The sequence below is a fragment of the Salmo trutta genome, chromosome 6, assembly GCF_901001165.1.
Source record: "Salmo trutta chromosome 6, fSalTru1.1, whole genome shotgun sequence".
Classification (NCBI taxonomy): domain Eukaryota; kingdom Metazoa; phylum Chordata; class Actinopteri; order Salmoniformes; family Salmonidae; genus Salmo; species Salmo trutta.
The window spans coordinates 54,785,625-54,792,056 of NC_042962.1; the positions used below are offsets into that span (position 1 = coordinate 54,785,625).

Consider the following 6,432-nt stretch of genomic DNA (forward strand, 5'->3'; position numbering starts at 1 on the left):
AGTCATTTGTCCTCGCCAGTTAGGAGGAAAAGAACAAAATGGAGGTGTTTCTCTGTGTTTATTCCAGGTAAATGGGGCATGTAAAAGAGGGATTTAACAACCTTCTTGAGTGAACACTTCCAGTCCAGTCATGAAAGCATGATTACAGGACAAATAACCCCATAGGCCTGCTGGCACTCTAATCTTCCAAAAGAACCAGAAAAGGACATGGGAAAAGAGCCCACAGACAACAACGACATGTTATGTAATAATCACACTGAGATAGCCTGAAGACAAATGTCCATTTATGACAAAGATAATTAATAAAGTATTATATTCTAGCTTGTTACTAAATAAAGGAGGTGCCATTGAAATAGGGGTGTAATTACAATATACTTTCAGTTTCTTTACCTTCATCATGTAATTACCCACTTATCCCGAGCGGTAAAGTGCGCTGTGACTTAATCCAGCCTCTTAACGTTGACTTTGATGTGATGGGGATTATGGAATGAAATGGGCAGGAGCAATGGGAATTCCATGTGGAACATGATCCCTCAAATCGGCTGTATTCACACGACCCTCCTTAAGATGATAGGGTGGAAACCTACGCTATTGTACTATCTTTCATTTGAGCTTTCCGTCCGTCTCAATGAGAGGTTTAAAGCATTCTCTCTGACCCACTGACAGATAGGCCAGCTGGATGTAACTACAGTAGAAGGCTCTTCAGAATGCGTATCATGTATCTGCCATTGTTTCATCTAGAGACCTGTGTGTAACAGTGAAACAATGGGACCTCAGCCCAGGCACAAACAACACATTAACACACACGCACTCATTAGTGTGAGTGTGATTGTGTGTGCTCACATTGTGTGTGTGTGTGTGTGTGTGTGTGTGTGTGTGTGTGTGTGTGTGTGTGTGTGTGTGTGTGTGTGTGTGTGTGTGTGTGTGTGGTCGGGGGTGTGTCAGGTAAGAGTGAGGCAGGGGTTGCCGTGGTAACGCAGCACAGAGGACACTGTGTTTCCCTGTAGAGCTAGCGAGCGAGAGGAATGTGGCACGGCATTGTGGGAGAACGGGAGAGCAACACTCGTACACATACCTTATCAGATAATTGCACAACCGCTCTCTGCGTGTGTGTGTGTGTGTGTGTGCGTACGTGTGTGCGTGCGTGGGAGGAGCTGTCAGTTTGTATGATAATGTTAAAAAGAGAGTCAGAGAGATAAAGACAGTGAAAATGTGTGTACACCTAGTACAATCAATCTTCTACATAAACATTACTCTGGATGTCTACAGTGTCCAGCTTGCCTTGTCAGCCTTCTCCTGTATTGATATGACCCTCCTCCTGTATTGGTATTTACATTTACATTTACATTTAAGTCATTTAGCAGACGCTCTTATCCAGAGCGACTTACAAATTGGATGACTCTCTCTCCTGTATTGATATGACTATTTCTCCTGTATTGGTATGACTCCTTCTCCTGTATTGATATGACTATTTCTCCTGTATTGGTATGACTCCTTCTCCTGTATTAATATGACTATCTCTCCTGTATTGATATGACTCTCTCTCCTGTATTGATATGACTCTCTCTCCTGTATTGATATGACTCTTTCTCCTGTATTGATATGACTCTTCTCCTGTATTGGTATGACTCATTCTCCTGTATTAATATGACTTTCCCTCCTGTATTGATATGACTCTTTATCCTGTATCGATATGACTCTCTCTCCTGTATTGATATGACTCTCTCTCCTGTATTGATATGATTCATTCTCCTGTATTGATATGACTCCTTCTCCTGTATTGATATGATTATTTTCTCCTGTATTGATATGACTCTTTCTCCTGTATTGATATGACTCTTCTCCTGAATTGGTATGACTCTTTCTCCTGTGTTGATATGACTCTCTCTCCTGTATTGATATGACTCTTTCTCCTGTATTGATATGACTCCTTCTCCTGTATTGATATGATTCTTTTCTCCTGTATTGATATGACTCTTTCTCCTGTATTGATATGACTCTTCTCCTGAATTGGTATGACTCTTTCTCCTGTGTTGATATGACTCTTTCTCCTGTATTGATATGACTCTTCTCCTGTATTGGTATGACTCATTCTCCTGTATTAATATGACTTTCTCTCCTGTATTGATATGACTCTTTATCCTGTATTGATATGACTCTCTCTCCTGTATTGATATGACTCTCTCTCCTGTATTGATATGACTCTCTCTCCTGTATTGATATGACTCTTTCTCCTGTATTGATATGACTCTTATCCTGTATTGATATGACTCTCTCTCCTGTATTGATATGACTCTTTCTCCTGTATTGATATGACTCTTCTCCTGTATTGATATGATTCTTTTCTCCTGTATTGATATGACTCTTTCTCCTGTATTGATATGACTCTTCTCCTGTATTGATATGATTCTTTTCTCCTGTATTGATATGACTCTTTCTCCTGTATTGATATGACTCTTCTCCTGTATTGATATGACTCTCTCTCCTGTATTGATATGACTCTTTCTCCTGTATTGATATGACTCTTTATCCTGTATTGATATGACTCTCTCTCCTGTATTGATATGACTCTTTCTCCTGTATTGATATGACTCTTCTCCTGTATTGATATGATTCTTTTCTCCTGTATTGATATGACTCTTTCTCCTGTATTGATATGACTCTTCTCCTGTATTGATATGATTCTTTTCTCCTGTATTGATATGACTCTTTCTCCTGTATTGATATGACTCTTCTCCTGAATTGGTATGACTCTTTCTCCTGTATTGATATGAATCTTTGTCAGTGTGAGGAGCTCTGGTCATAAGCTACTGTTCGTCTCCAGCCAAACATGGACTGACACCCTGTGTCTAACACTGGCCTGTGGTCTGCCACTGAGCTGACAGACGGAGAGAAAGAGAGAGCAGCCTGTACACAGCCAGATCCCCCCTGCATCCCAAATGACACCCTATTCCCTGGGCAGTGCACTACTTTTGACCCACATGGCTCTGGTCAAAGGTAGTGCACTATAAAGGGAATAGGGTGCGAATTTGGATGTAACCTATCTCTCACTCAATCTCTTTAAGAGATAAAGTAGGAGGATTCCTGTAGGAGACACAATAGTGTAGACATGTAATAAACATTGTGTGTGTGCATTTTATCAAAGGTGTAGGTAACCTAGAGGTTAAGAGTGTTGGGCCTTTTTATTTAACCTTTATTTAACCTTTATTTAACTAGGCAAGTCAGGTAAGAACAAATTCTTATTTACAATGACGGCCTACCCCGGCCAAGCCTTAACCCGGACGACGCTGGGCCAATTGTACGCCGCCCTATGGGACTTCCAATCACGGCCGGTTGTGATACAGCCTGGAATCGAACCAGGTCTGTAGTGACGCCTCTAGCACTGAGATGCAGTGCCTTACACCGCTGCGCCACTTGGGAGCCCAAGTGTAATGAAAGGTTGCTGGTTCAAATCCCCGAGCCAACTTGATGAAAAAGTTGTTGATGTGCCCTTGAGCAAGGTACTTAACCCTAATTGGTCCTGTAAGTAGCTCTGGATAAGAGTGTCTCATAAAATGTATATGATGTGGTGTTTATGTTTTTACTCTCACAACATTCCACTGGGCAAAAACTGGTTGAATCAAGGTTCTTTCCACATCATTTCAACAACAAAAATGTCATTTGAAAACGTTGAATCAACATGGAAAACTGATTGGATTTGAAAAAAGTAATCAACGTCAGGGAATTTAGTCTTTATTTAACCCAACTTTTTACCTAAATCCAATAACATTATGACATTTTTAGATGATTTCATGTTGAATTCACGTTAGTTGACAACTCAACCAAATGTAAATCCAAACTAGACGTTGAACTGAAGTCTGTGCCCAGTGGGATGTGAAGGGATGAAACTCAGTAAATCATTTTTAAGGCCCCGCCCACTTCTGCCATGTCATGACATACCTGGACCACCTATTGAGATGTGCCTTTTGTTTAGTAAATCAGTTGTCAAATAAGGTGATAAGGAGACTGGACGAGGACTTTAAATCAAATAATTTATCGATGTAAATGAAATGACATCTGACTTGACTGATGTGAAGGGTGTGCTGTTAGCCTTGAGTCCATCTGTCAATCATACTATTACACAGCACCTTGGCCAGCTCTCCCCAACCCACTCCACACACACACACACACACACACACACACACACACACACACGCACACACACACGCAGCAATAGCACGCACGCACGCACGCACACACACACACACACACACCTGAAGCACAGGTGCTATGGAGTTTTTGTATGAAGACCAAAGAGGTCTCCCTCTCACACACACACACAACTCATAAACCCCAGTTGGGAGGTGGAGGGCGGTTGAAAGGTAGCTTTTGATCTGACAGGCCAGGGTGTAAGGTGGAGAGGAGGAAGAGGATGAGGAAGAGGTGGGGAGGAGGAGGGGGAGAGGAGGAGAAGAAGCCACTGTTTAGGAATGACATCTAAAAATGGCATTAACTCACAACATGAACCTCATGAGTAAGGACCTGTGTCACAATTAAGTCACTTCCTTTATATGTCTCCTTTCCTTGTCTACTCTCCTTCCCATAGAGACTTTGACGATTATAACACTGTCCATTCCACCAAAACAAAGCAGCATCTTGTTACCCCAGCTGTACCTCCCCTTCCCCTCTTCATGTTATCAAGCCAAAGACCAGACACCCCAAACCAGACCACCCCAGTCCAGCACAGCCAGCAACGCCCACACCGCTAGTGGAGTTGTTCTGCCAACTTGGATGTCTGCCGAGTTCTACACATAGGTTTTGAAAACAACTTGACTGTTTGGGGTTTGAACTACTTTCACAAAAATATGCAGGTAATTGGCATAGACTATTTATAGTCGCCATATGCCAACCTGAAAATGCGTCATATTGCCTGATTTGCCTCTTGTCTCAGCGCATGACAGAAATGATACAGAGTACAGTACCCTACCAGTGTAAACAAGGAAGGGTGGATTTTATCTTGAGTTTCAAGCTAAGGTAAACCTTTCTAAACAAATGGAGGCTAACAAGGAAAGTTGCGTGGGTGATAGGAAGACTGCGTGACAGTGACGTCGACGGTGTTATTAGAAACGATGGGTGACAGGTAAACAAACAGACGTCAAAGCAAATGTGCCCAGAACCCAAACATACAGACCTCCCTTTGATCCATTGTCAAGTCAGATCGTGTACTCGAACTACCTATTTTTACTTAAACGACTCAAGAATATCATCCAAAATCAGGCCAAATTCGTTATTTTTCTTACCTTTGATAAGATTGTGGATTCTTCTTTCTCTTTCTCCTCATAGCGACCGAGGGGCACCAACAACTCGTCCTCACAACAGATCAAACTCACAGTACATCCCATATAGACGACTTTAGCGCACAATGATCCATTCAATTCAAATCAATGTCCCGATATATCGTGATGCTGCTCTGCTCTATTATTTTTTCAATCAAAGCTTACGGTCACAGTTTCCAAAAGACACACTGAAACGTCACGCAGGTGAGACAGGCGCGAGTAGGCTACAACTCGTGCTCCAGTCTCCTCAATAAATCTCGCATTGAGAAAATACTCCGTTTTCCCGCTGAGATTTGGTGGATAAAATCCGTCGCCTACCTTTACCTAACCCACGCTGGTATGGAGTGGAGGAAAGGCACCCGAAAATGTGTTTGTAATTCAATTCTGCTCATTCCTCCCTCCCTCAGCCTCTCATAACCTGCCCAATACTACAACTTCCAAAGACTGGTCCCCGTGTGGAATATAGGCATGCTTTCTTCAAATCGATGGGTGTTAAAATATGTTTAGCCTTGAAACGTGTGTGTTTATTAATGATGATGACGATGAATATTATTATTGACCTAATATTTAACTATCGATGAACTACAGTACTTCATCCCCATACTGTTATTTATTTTATTTATTCTGCTCCTTTACACCCCAGTATCTCTACTTGCACACTCATCTTCTGCACATCTATCACTCCAGTGTTTAATTGCCATATTGTAATTATTTCGCCACTATGGCCTTTTTATTGCCTTACCTCCCTTATCCTACCTCATTTGCACACACTGTATACAGATTGTTCTATTGTGTTATTGACTGTATGTTTGTTTTATTCCATGTGTAACTCTGTGTTGTTCTTTGTGTCGCACTGCTTTGCTTTATCTTGGCCAAGTCGCAGTTGTAAATGAGAACTTGTTCTCAACTAGCCTACCTGGTTAATAAAGGTGAAATAAAAAATAAATAAAAAACGTATAAACCCTATTGCAATCGCCATATTTGTATTGTCCTTTGTAGCTTTCCAAGTTGTGTGATAAGAGATTAACACCACCTGCAACATTATTCTATGATTCCATGTCTGCGTCTGAAATGTTTCATCTCCATTTTAGTCATTTAGCCGACACTCTTATCCAGA

General features: G+C 41.5%; 1 long non-coding RNA gene across 1 annotated transcript in view; it reads right to left on the bottom strand.

Annotated features, from left to right (window-relative positions):
* LOC115196331 (uncharacterized) overlaps positions 1-5,867 on the bottom strand; it is a 29,794-nt gene extending 23,927 nt beyond the window's left edge. Inside the window, exon 1 of the long non-coding RNA XR_003878835.1 lies at positions 5,280-5,867. This is a non-coding gene — a long non-coding RNA (uncharacterized LOC115196331). The remainder of the gene's footprint in view (positions 1-5,279) is intronic.
* Positions 5,868-6,432: the final 565 nt, after the last annotated feature.